The following is a 12,530-nucleotide window of genomic DNA, read 5'->3' on the forward strand; positions in this document are numbered from 1 at the left end:
TGGGTTAGAAGCAGCTGGCTACCAATCAAAAGTAATGACAATTCTGTGGAGTCCCTGGAAGTTTTGAAAAGACCGTATTTACCTTTTATAAAAGGCTATGCACTTTCATTACTAATGCCTGTAGTAATCGAGCCAGGTAAGTGGTACATAGGTGGTCGAGCCATTAGTCTTTTTTCACATAGTAATAGCCTTTAGGCTGTGATCACTGTTAGAAAAGTCCAGCTATTTTAAAAATGGAACAAGCCTTTTTAGCTTGTTTCCTGTAGTACCACAAAAGGTGATCAGAATACTAATGTTTTCATGCTTTAATGTGGTAGACGTACTCTGTGCCAACATCTCTTACTGTTTAATAATAAAAACTGAGCAGTCCATCAAAAATATAGTGCAGCTTTCTTTTGGCTATTTATTTTGTTTAACAATCAATAAAGGCAAGAAGTTGAAAGTCCTAATGAAGACCACTGCTTGTTTAATGGTTGCAAATTGTCTTATTAAATGTTTTTTTTTTTAATGCAGCCTCTGAGTATTTTTTGTCTGTAGAGTATGTTGCAATGTTCAAATGAACGCTTTGTTACTAAAGCCTCTAGTAGAAACAGCTTAAGTACAAAATAGAGACACTCTATGCCTCGCAGCAGGCACTGTAAATAACAGTAGATCAGATTAGGCAATGGCAGTGAAATATCTCCAAAGGCCAGCGCTGAAGTTGCATGTTGGCACATAGTTACAGGATGCAAAGTTATTATCACGGCTGCTATTGCACTATTGCTCTTCTGTGCGAGCCGAGAATGGCTGTAACGGGGCTCGGTGCTGCCCTCGCCTGATCACAAACCAAGACTGCAACCGGGCGAACGGAGCATGCGCGGTACCCCCCCGGCCCCGCCCCTGGCCCGTGCACTGCTGCCCACAGATGACGAGTAGCCGGCACTGCAGAGAGGGAATGCGTGCATGCGCACTAGTTCACAGCCGCCAGGCACTCTCCTCAGGCGATGACAAGGAAGTACTGCACAGAGCGGCTCGCACATGCGCACTGGGTTGACATTGCTCACTGCTGCTCTCGCGTGTCGCCAAGCCGAACGGCGCCCAGCGGGGGTGCGCATGCGGAATGTGTCCCGTCGTGCTCCCTGCTGCCCTCGCGTGTCGAAAAGCCAGTACGGCAGCTAAATCGCGAGCACCTGCGCAGTGTTTCCGCGGTGCTCACTGCCGCCCTTCGGTGTCAAGATAGCGGTACTGCCCCAATAAGGCGACCTCGCATAGTGGGTTCACAGTACTCACTGCCCCCTGCGGGTGTCGAAAAATCGGTACTGCACCCAGCGAGGATGCATATGTGCACGGGGTTCACCGTGGTCACTGCTGCCCTCGCGCAACACCAAAGCAGTGCAGCAGAGGGCGGGCACGCAGATACGCATGGCTTCGTCAGTGATCACCCCCCCCCCGACCCTGGAGGTCGGAAAAACCGATACTGCGTCCCACGGGGACGTGAATGCGCACCGCGTCCCGTCGTGCTCCCTGCTGCCCTCGCGTGTCGAAAAAGCACTACTGCATCCTGAGACGGGCACATGCGCACGGCCTTCGGCCGTGCTCCCTGCTGCCCTTCAGTGTCGAAAATACAGTACAGCACCGCACCGCACGCATGCTGCACCCGCAAATAGCGCGCAGATTCCAGGGGAAGCCCGAGGGAGGATCACGGTGTGTGTGGGGGGGGGGGGGGTAGGGGCTGTTTCGGAGCTGACGCGAGGACGCTTGCGGCGGTGTCGGGGGATCCCGGGCTGGTGTCGGGGATCGCGGGGCCGCGCTCCGGGCCTAGCAGCCGATTCCGGGTCTGGGGGGGGTGTTGGGGGGGTGGGCGGGACGGAACGGAACGGAATCGCCACAGGGTCAAACTTCACCGAGTGGTGCGACCACCCCCCCACCCCGCCCCCGGCATGCCGGGAGCAGTAGTCTTCCGGCACTGGACTTCCAGGCAGCCATGTTCTTTTGCGCGGCATGCCGGGAACAGTAGTTTTCCGGCACTGAGCTTCCGGTCGGCCATATTGCTTTGCACGGCATGCCGGGAGTAGTAGTCTTCCGGTACTGGGCTTCCGGACGGCCATATTGCTTTGCTCGGTGTGCCGGGAGTAGTAGTCTTCCGGCACTGGACTTCCTGTCGGCCATGCTGGTTTTTGCGCGGCATGCCGGGAGCAGTAGTGTTCTGGCACTGGGCTTCCGGCCGGCCATGTTGTTTGGCGCAGCATGCCGGGAGTAGTAGTCCTCCGGCACTAGGCTTCTGGCCGGCCCTTTTAGTCTTCAGGGCATGCTGAAACGTCCCTGTTTCTTCCTGGTACAGGGCAGGAAGCGTTGTACATCTCTGATGTGACCAGGCAGGGTTGGCCCCAGGGGCTGGGGCTGTCCCTCTTGACAATGGGAGAGGCAAGGGGGAGTGTGAGGGGCTGTGTGGCCTCCTGGTACTCGTAGCTTTGCTCAGGATTGGGGCCAGTTAGGCATCAGATATGAGGAGCGGCGGTGCTGGGAGGGCTTGTTGCAGAGCTGTCCTGTTATGCAGCACAAGGGCAAGTCCTGGAGGAAATGTGACCAGCATGGTTTCTCTCCAAGAACCCTAAAACAGCCTGAGCACCCCTGGAACAGCCACAGGCACCCCGTGTCACTACCTCCCAAGGTCATTGCATTCAGGTACCTTTAACTGTGTGGAAAGAGCCTGCAGGAGGCCTGCGCACAGGTACAGAGAATCCCCAGTTGCCTCAGCGAGGGCGCACATGCGCACTGCATTCAACCGCACTCCCTGCTGCCCTTGGCTGTCAAAAAAACAGTAAAGCACACGAGCTGCACGCATGCACACTGCCTCCCGCCGTACTCCTTGCTGCCCTCGGATGTCAAAAAATTAGTACTGCACACGAAACGCGCACGCATGTGCACTGTGTTTCGCCGCGCTCACTGATGCCTCCGAGAGTCCAACGAGCAGTACTGCACCCCGAAGAAGAGCGCATGCGCGCTGGTTTCCCGTGCTCACTGCTGCCCTCGGGTGTCGACGCGCCAGTACTGCAGCCACCACTGCCCTCCCCCGCGTACAAAGAATACCGCAGCCAGCCGGCGCGCGCGCGGTGCCGGTCGCCGTGTTCGCGGCTACTCTCCGCCGTTTCGGTAACGGGTAAGCGAATGGGCCGTGCTCGTCGCCCTTTTCCGGGGCTCACAGGCCGGTAGCGCAGAACGCTGTTCCTTATCGGTGCTTCCTGGTGTCGCGGGGACGGGCAGTGCCGTCTTGGAGCTGCTCCGCGGTGCCCTCTCACCGGGGCAGCACCAGAGCCTGTTCGCTGATCCCCGCCGCTCTCTCGGGCACAGGCACGGGCAGCCTCGGGGCGCTCGCTGCGCGGTGGAAGCCCCGCGGGTCCGTGGCAGGCTGCGGTTCGCACGCGTGAGCTGGCCGGCTGCAGCGCCGCGCCACGAGCACGCGGTGGCGCCATTACGGGTCTCGCCTCCCCCCCCCGCTCCCTCCGCCCCTCCCGCTCGAGCTGGTCCGTGGCCGGCGCATGCGCGGTGCTCGAGCGCCACGGCTGCGCTCCGTTGGCGGCCGGCGCATGCGCGGCGGCGGGGAGCAGCATGGCGGCGAGCAGGGTCGGCGTTTTCGCTCGGCGGCGGCAGGTGAGGGCGGAGGCTGCCCGGAGCTGAGGATCTGGGGGCCCCGGTGAGGCGAGCGCGGGCCTTCGGGTGACGGCGGGTGGCGGGCTGTGTCCTGCCCGCTGCGGCCGTCGGTGCGTGGAGGCGGCGGTGCGGAGCGTGGGGGGGGGGGCGGGCGGGGGCCCGGCGCCGCGCCGGGAGCCCGGCGCCGCGCCGGGAGCGCGGGGCAGGGTGTGCTGGAGCGCGGATAGGACTTTCCCTGTTCCGTGTGTCGCCTTTAGGGCCCCGGTTCCTCGCCAGCGCGGGCCGGTGCGTGCGCTCGGCCCTGCGGACGCGGCCCGGAGGAGCGGGGAGGCAGGCAGGCCCCGGAGCGAGCTTGTGGTGCAGTGTCGGTGGGAGGACGGCTCCTGTTGCGGCAGGCACGCCCGAGAGTGCTGGTAAGTCACAAGGAGGTTTAAAACCTCTGGACCCAGCAGGCTGAGTGTCGATTTGAGTCAGGTACGATTGGTGCAGCCCCAGGTTATTTTCTTGAGACTTGTGGCTAGGCAAGCAAGAAGATGGATAGAAGAATGATGCTCCCAGGCACCTGGAGGCCTCCCCCACCCCCAGACACAGAGTGTGGGCGCCAGCCAACACGGGCACCAAGAGATTGAAAGCCCTGCTTCCTCCTGTACAGCTGCCTCAAAACCATAAGCTTCCTTAGTGCTGTATGTGGCAGTGGGTCCTCCGTTGCTTCTGACAGCTCCCCAGGCACTCGTATGCTGCACAGGGGTCTGGATGTCTCCAGCAGTGGCACAGCAGCCTGATGCCTCCTCTTGTCTGGGACACAGGGTCCTTCACGGCTCTTTCCAGGAGCATATGGGGCTCTTGGGGAGTTTCCTGCTGCCTCTTATGGCGTTCTCTGCAAGCTCGTAGATCTCTCCTCCTCCTCCTCCTCCCCTCTGGTGGGGTGGGAGACCGGTGCCTCCTCCTGCAAAGCTGACAGCCGCATGCAGCACCCCTATGCACTCACTGTGCATCTGGGATGGCACCCCTGCCCTGAGGGCTCTGCAGATTCCCACCCTTACTGCAACCAGCCCCCCCTCAAAGCCATTAAACCATCCCCTGCCCCCACACCCCCACAGACCCTCAAATGCCTCCAGATCCTGCTGCAACATTGTCACTGACTCCAGACCTTCCCCTAAACTCTGTGCTAAAGCCCCAAGCAATCCTAAAACCACTCCCAGACCCAGTGCCCACAGCAGTGAGTTGTCCTAATAAATATGGGGGGTGATCTGTGTCTCCCCCTTGACTCAGTCCCGCTTTAGCAAAAAGGGAATTTACAGCACTTTTTGGTGAAGAATGTTGACAGGTGGGTGCACAGATGACAAACAGATTTTTCTCTCTTTTCTTCTGAGCTGCCTCTCAGAAACCTCTGTACGTGCGAGATGTGGCTGGTCTGGGATAATCATGCTGTGCACAATGCTTAAGGAGAACATTAACATAAAATTGCAGGCTAAGGAATAACCTAAAAAAATACAAGGCTCAGGAAAAGCCTAAGAGAACACTGCTGGGCTATGGGAAGCCCCAGTGATGCTACAGAAAACAGCATGGCTTTTAGGCACCTTCTCAGAGCAGGAGGAATGACTTACTCCAGCCCATAGGACAATGGGTGCTATTAATTCCTGTCTTTAATTACTGAAAGTGTTGTGAATGCAGAAAGGTCTAGACATGATGCCTAGCAGATTACGGAGTGTAAGTAATATACTATTATATATATAATAAATTATGTATATTTCTTAATAAATTATATATAATATAATAAACAACAATCTTCTCTTAAAATAGAAGCACTTTAGTCTTAAGTAATAGATGAATGTAGCTTTGAGTAATGTGAAGAGAAGCGGTTACATCACCCAGAAAGCCTTGGAAAAGTGGTCCAAAGATCTGATAACCTCACGGCCTCATCAATCTTCTTGGTTTGTTTGGCAGGGTAGTCCACCGAAGGGGGACATCTTGAAGAAAAGCAGCTAGACCTAGTGATCCGGTTGTTGATTTTGGTCATCACCTGTGAGGCCAGCATCCGAGCATAAGAGGAATCTAGGAGCTGTATCAATAAGGTAATAGGTTTGAAGCAGCAATGGGCAAATTAAGTGCTATCATTCTTCCACGTGGCTAAAAACTGAGAGAACTGTCAGTTAAGCGTGCATATACAAGGATTTGAGAAAGGATACTGAACAGAAACAACAATACTGAAGCAGAATAAAAATCAGGTTTCGTGGAAGGTGGCGTGGGTAAGTATTAGGTGATGTGCCTGCCTGTCTGATAACCTAGCCCGAATTGCTGTATGTCGTGTTTCCAAACTGTTTACTCTGTAAAGTGTGATGCAAGGTGCTATATTAAGACCTTTCCTTTAAGGAAAAGGAAGGCGGGGGGGAGGAAAAAAGAACACGGTAAAGAGAAAAAGAACACGCATAAATCTAAGTGTTTCACGGCAAATAAAATGCCGTGAAGTAAAGTTTCTTTCTTTGTTACAGTGACGGAACCAATTGTAGCAAATGCTGATGAAGAGAAAAGCTGGACAAGCAGTTTTTTGGTGATTAATACCAAAGGGACAGGATGAAGCAAGGAAGCAAAAATGCACTTTAGCAGACCCTTGATATCACCAGAACCTGCTGCAGTAGGAGGTGTTCTGGCGTGGGTAAGTAGGGTAACTCTTGATAATGACTGTTAGTTATTTCGGCCTCCCAGAGGCAGCACTGAAGACTAAGTAACCTGTTCCTACCCCATGGATATTGTTCGCTGTATCTGCCTTAGTTTTGCTTTGGTTGTTTCTATTTTGTTTTGTTATCGTATGTGCATATGTAGAAAGGGAAAGATGTCATATTTAATTTTTAGATTAATTGCCATGGCTGAAATTGAAGAGACCAGAAAAACGTAAGCAAGCTGAAGTAATGAAATCAAACGGAACCAACTGAGAGCTGTCTGCATCGCCCAAAAAGGGAAAGCCCGTTCATCCTGGCGAGGAAGGATCGCCATTAATAGCGGTCGGACTAATAGATCACCAACATATAAGGTCTGAAGGTCTGTATGCGTTACAAAAAGTATGCTACGTACGTATATTTTTGCACGTGTGACTTTATGTGTCTATGAAGCATCATACTTTAAGAACTACAAGATAGCAAGCTATTATCTTAGGGTAATGGTGGTCAAGTGGCCAGAGTCTCTGAAGAGACAGAGAGACAGAAGTGTCCGAATTGTAAAATTAAGAGATCGCTTTCAGGAAGGCTCAGTTAGCACAGCCCCAGGTTAAATGCCTGGCAATGGTACTTGGGGAAAGGGGAAGACAGCAGACAGAAGAAAGGTTAAAGCCTTGTGGAGTTAAGGCTCCTTCTCATCAGTTCCAACTTAAAGCAGTTTTAGGAGGATTTAATTTCCTCCAGCAGTGTTAACGTAGCTTTGCCGGTATCAGCAGGCCGTGGTGGAAATTCCTGGAAAGGAGTCAGGAACGGAACAAGGAACGTGACACTGCTTTCACTGGACTGGAAGAAATGGCTGTAAAATCTGCTGCCCTCAAACTCCCAGGACAAGGCAAGCCTTTTTCAGTAATACTTTCCACATCTGCTGATTCTGTGGGAGCAGCACTGTTAGAAAACAGCAGTAAGGAAAAGTGGGTGCCAGTAGCATCATCCTTGCATCCCCCTTTGGGGCCAGAACAGAAATTCTCCAGCTGTGAGAAAGAGTGTTTAGCAGCAGTCTGGTTGGTAACTGTCTTTGAGGCTTTTCCCTTTCAGAGCACCGAGGCAATCCCATCTGCTCAATTCCCTTTGTAGTAGCTAATGTCAGGGAAGCGAATAGACAGCAGAGTATCATCTCTACAAGTGGCACAGTGGGCACTAATCTTAACGAGCGGGGCGCAGTGGGGGCTTTACTGTGCAAGCGTCACAAGAAGTGGATCTTCTTGTGCGTGTCTGAACTGACAGAGCACAGTTGTGCCAAAAACGTGGACGCAGAAGGTTTCTGAAAGATTAATCTCTAGCGGCTACTTTTAGTCTACCTTCCCTTTCACAGCAAGCCTGACTGTCGACATAGCTTCCAAAAGAGGGGTTGGGGGAGGCGGTATTTGTGGCTTGCGTATTCTCGTTTACCTTGCTTGTGTGCGTGTATAGAGATCCGTTTTTTGTGCTTATAAACAACTTTGGATTCTTATGATTTTCTGCAGAGTTTTGAATGGTTTTGGGGGTTTTTGCTTTGCTTTATACTTTTGTAGGGCGATGGATTTTACTATGCCTCCATCAACAAGCACTGGCTGACAAAGTTGTTATGTCCCAGCAGAGACTCTTAGGCAAGACGGAGGAGTTCGGGTACGCAGCCTGCCAGAAGAACGTCGCCCGGGAGGGGTTGCTAGCCTTGAGCTATAGGCGCTGATGCACACGGCTTGTTTTGTCAGACGCGAAGAGGTTTTCTTTGGCTGCAGAAATTTTAGCTTGGCTTTACACCCTGTAGCGGTAGTATTTTTGTATTTATGAACTGTGTTAATCCTAGGTGTTCAGAACATCGGGGAACAACTGCGTGCTGCCATGAAGAACTACAGGCCACCGTCCTCAGCCCTTCGTAAGTTATCACATGTCAAGAGCAGCCAGGAGAATCGAAACGCCAGCGGAAAGGTTCTCCGCCTGGTCCTGACAAGGAGCCTTTGGCCGTAGGAGGGTTGGCCGCGTCCTTACTGGACTTGTGAGTAATAAGCCGCAATTCATAGACCAGCAAAGGGGGGGGGGGGGAACAGCGACCGGTAGCCCAGTTGCTACAGCATTGCTGTTGCTAGCAGGGCCGCAAGGCCCATGTGAAGCCTCAGCTGCCTCTTTGGAGCTTTATTTTGGTCTGTTTACCAGGAAAAAGCAGTGAGGCCTCAAATAAGAATTTTCGTGGCTAGATGGGTAAGCCGTGACCCCAGCTGTCTTTGCCTTGCTTTGCTGCTTAATGTCGTAACAGCAACTCGGGACCCCAGAATAAAAACTGTTACAGTGCTTAAGGGAGGATCTGCGTTTGCCTGGGTTAGGGGACCATTGTGAAAGCTTTGGGGGGGGGGGGAGCTCCAAAACGAGACTCTCGCAGTGACCTTGGTGGTTTGATTTATTTGCAGACTAACGTTCTGAGGGCCGGCAAGTTGAAGAGGAGCAGCTCAGCCCATTTTGTTGATTTCGGTGGTACTGTTTTAAGGAAGCACGTAAGTACAGACAGGGTCTGGGAGGGTTTTTGAGCAGGACAGGAAAGAGCAAGGAAGATTGGAGCATGTGGAAAAACTAGGTGCCATGAACGTACTGAAGTTGTTAAGGGCTGAGAGAAATTGGGGTTAAGCATCTGAAAGGGGCTAAGGCACAAGGAGCAGTAAAATACTGTCACTGAACACAAGGTTTCTCCCCAGTCCAGACCTGTGCACGCACCCTCGCTCTGGCAGATGCAGGCACCCTGGAGCCGTAGGCAGACAGGCAAGCAGGCCCACAAGTGGACTTTGGGCACAGTGGTGTGCAGAGAGCTCTGCGTGCTCGGCAGGCGAGTGGGGTTGGAGCGTGGCGAGAGCTGTTCCGGGCTGACGGGATCCATCCAGTTCCGGTCCCTGTCCCTCTGTCCAGCTCGCCACCCTTCTCTTTCTTTCCCTGTCACTCGGGCCAGTGCCAGCAGCGACCAGTGGGTCCCATCGATCTGCCTGGCTCGGGTCACGTGAGACACCTCTGCAGGGACTCTGTGTGCAGAGGGCTGTGGATGTGCAGTGGGGGGGCGCTAACGGGCCAGAGATGCGGTGGGGGATGTAGTAGGCAGTGAAGAGGCTCCTGGGGAAGGAAGGTGTCACGGAGGCAGAGAGCAGCAGAGGCTCCGAGTACTCGGGTGGTAAGGCAGGTGCTCATGGTAGGGCTGTTTGGAGCTGCTGTTGTCGTCTGTCCTACTCATCAGCGCGGCCTGCAGTTACTGCATCTTGTCTGCCTGTGCGCAGACAGGGCTGCCGCGCAGTGCAGCTCAAGTTGTGGTTGTGGTGCTGGCATCGGGCCCACTTTTCTGTCAGGTCTGCCTTTATGCAAGCTGGTATCTTCCCTACATCAGCCTTGCTCTGCTCCTCTTCCAGGAGCCTGTGCTCGACTCTGCTTTCTGGCACACTGTTATGTCATAGGGCTTTCCAGCAGTATCTGTCTGACTTGGGCCACTTTTGTTGTCCACTAGGCAGCCTGAGCGAGTGAAGCAAAATCCTCCTCCTGTCACTGTCCTGGCCAGAGTCAGTTTCCCATTAGCTCAGTCTCTCCAGAGTTTGGAGTTTTTGGAGGCCTTAGTTTTTATCCTGCCTTGGCTGGACAGCGCTTTCTGAGAGTGTCTGTCAGTGGCAGTTTCCCTGAGGCGTATCATCTACCGAAGGCTGGAGGTGGCCAGGTGACTGACCGAGCCTGACTGTATGTGAGGGTTGCTGTGACGTCCCGGCGATCAAATGGAGCCAGAGAGGGTGAGTGAAACAGCACAGAGGGTCAGCCGTAACTGTGGAAACAATTACGGGCCTTGGACTAGGGAGTAGTTCTAGGAGGGCTGTGCCTCTCAGTAACTGTTCTGGCTGCTTTGCAGGTGCTGAGGTATAGTCTAGCAGTCGAAGGAGTGTTGACGCAGCTGGGAGCTCTGTGGAGATCTGTGGCTGGCCATGGAGGATGAGCTCTGACTTGCAGCGTGGACACAGCTAAGTCCTGGGACTGCACTGTATGTGAGCAGGGCTGGGAGGTGGAAACTGTTTTTGCCCTAGGTGGTTACTGGTGTCATTGACTGTGGCTGTTTGCCCATGGAGCTGAGAGGACCAAAAATTTAATTGTCTGTAACAGAGATGAATTAGTGCTTGCAGTGTTTCAGGTAGGTTCAGTGGAAGTGCAGCTTAGTACAGTCCAGTGGTGTGATTCTTGCACATGCTCGCATTTGAATGGTGGCTAAAACCAAGCCTATAAACAGCAACTGTCACATGATTTTGGTGCATGTCTTCCTGTTCTGCTGCCCTTCTAACTGAAGGGGAAACTTCTTAACTGTGGGCAAAACCCCATGGCTCCTCTGTATGGTTCTCACGCTCATGGGTGCTTTGGTGTTTCTTGCTTAAAGCTGAGGGTTTGAAGTTTTTCACTTAAGGTTTATTGTTTAGTTTGTTGTTGAGGTTCTGTCACTCAGGAGTTATGGTGTATTACTTTATTTTGTGGGGCTCAGTCTTTATCAGTCAGAGTTTACAGTTTGCTCATTTAGCAGTCAGGGCGCAGAATTTAAAATCCAACCTCATCCATAATTTTAAAGCCTTGGCAACCATTTGCATTCCAAGATTTGCAGTTTGTCACTTAGGGTGCAGGGTTTACAGCTTACTGATAAACGAAAAGGGCTAAATCCTTGGATAATAAACTGTAAGCCCTGAAGCCTAAGCAGCAGGCTGCGAACCCTCCTTTGGGGTTTGTAACTTTCCCCTGTACCCAGCGTTCAGCCATGTGTGCTGACCTGAGGGTCTGGGTTTCGTGTGGCTCAGGCCCATCACACCGAGACTGGCGATGTGATGAGTGAGCTGAGCGCTGTGAAAGTGTCCTGCAGGGCTCTAGCTTGGGGTAGGGCAGAAGCACAGGCAGGCAAGATCAGGCCTTTTCCTCTCAACTCTCAGAGCTGGATCCTATGCCTGAAGGAAAAAGCGGAGGGGGTAGGCTGTCAGCTACTCAGACACCTGCCACAACAAGGGCAGCAGCAGGAGCTGACCCTTCCCTGATGGATGGATGAATGCTGGTGTGGTCATGATTCTTCAGGTGTCACAGGATAAGGGGAAGCATGGCAGACTCATGCCCAGGTGTTGTTTCTGTGCAGTAAAACAATAAACAGTTGCTTTATTCTTTGCACTTATGTCTGTGGTTCCTGCCGTTGCTTTGCCTGAAGATGATGCCCAGGGAAAGAGTTAACACATTGTGTGTGGTGCTGGGAGCTGGTCCCCAAGTCCCTCATACTTTGGTGTCCCTGTGGTTCCCAGGGAACCTCTTGCTGTTTGCAGGGCTGTGGGGAATTTCCCTTGCATTGTCTGGACCTTAGGGTGGTGGTGTTTCCCATCATCCTGGGGGCAGCCAGGGCCCCTCCAGGGGTCCCCAGGCTGCTTCCGGATTTGCTTTCAGCACTTTGCAATGTCCCTTGTGTGTCTGGGGATGGGGCCTGTGCGCCTGGAGCTGGGAGATAGTTTCCATGGGGATAGGGGGAACCTGCAGGCACTGTCCCATCAGCCGCTTGGAGCCCTGTGATGTGCCTTATGGCCCCTTTTGTGTGCACCAAGGCCCTTCATTTGTATTTTGGTTTGCCCTGGAGCCTTGTGTTTACCCTCTGATGCCCTCAGGACCCCTCAATTCACATTTTGGGTTGCCCTCAAGCCCCCTGTGTGCTTTTTGGTGTGCCCCGGGGCCCTGTGTTTGCTTTGCAGCATATCACAAAGTTCTCTATTTAGCTTTCTCCCATCCCAGAGTTTTCTGGGTGCTTCTTGGTGTGCCCCAGGGCCCTCCCTTTGCCTTTTGGTGCCCCCAGAGTCACTCTGTTTGCTCTATCATTGCCTTTTTTTTACTTTTGTTGCACCCACAGCTCTGGATTTGTTCTCTTGTTCCCTCAATACTCCCTTTTCCTCTCTGTACACCCCAGGGGTCTCCCTTCAGCTTTCAGCAAGCTGCTCTCAGGAGCGGGGGTGCCTCTGCTACCCTGGGAGCCCCAGCTGTCTGTGATGGGGCTGATGGCCATTCCCTCTCCCTGGTTCCTGATGGGCTGCAGCTGTTGGCTGTGGGGCTGGGATGAGCCCCAGGTGGGGCTGATGGCAAGTGGGCATGCACTGGGGTTGGAGCTGCAGTTGGGGAAAGCCTGCGCTGGGGATGGTCTGGGACAATGGAGCTGCTGCTGAGTACCGCCCGCCGGGACGGGCACGG

General features: G+C 53.5%; 1 long non-coding RNA gene across 4 annotated transcripts; it reads left to right on the plus strand.

Annotated features, from left to right (window-relative positions):
* The first annotated feature begins 3,925 nt into the window (after positions 1 to 3,925).
* Positions 3,926 to 11,478, plus strand: LOC136992487 (uncharacterized). Of its 4 annotated transcripts, none has more exons than XR_010884774.1 (7): positions 3,926 to 4,043; positions 5,578 to 5,705; positions 6,123 to 6,286; positions 6,484 to 6,669; positions 7,058 to 8,319; positions 8,729 to 10,075; positions 10,192 to 11,478. It is a non-coding gene; the product is annotated as an uncharacterized lncRNA (long non-coding RNA). The 4 variants fall into 4 exon arrangements; XR_010884775.1 differs by having other exon boundaries at positions 7,058 to 7,176; positions 8,131 to 8,319; positions 8,729 to 11,478; XR_010884772.1 differs by having other exon boundaries at positions 8,729 to 11,478.
* The last annotated feature ends 1,052 nt before the right edge of the window (positions 11,479 to 12,530 follow it).

Source organism: Apteryx mantelli, chromosome 7 (assembly GCF_036417845.1).
Source record: "Apteryx mantelli isolate bAptMan1 chromosome 7, bAptMan1.hap1, whole genome shotgun sequence".
Classification (NCBI taxonomy): Eukaryota; Metazoa; Chordata; class Aves; order Apterygiformes; family Apterygidae; genus Apteryx; species Apteryx mantelli.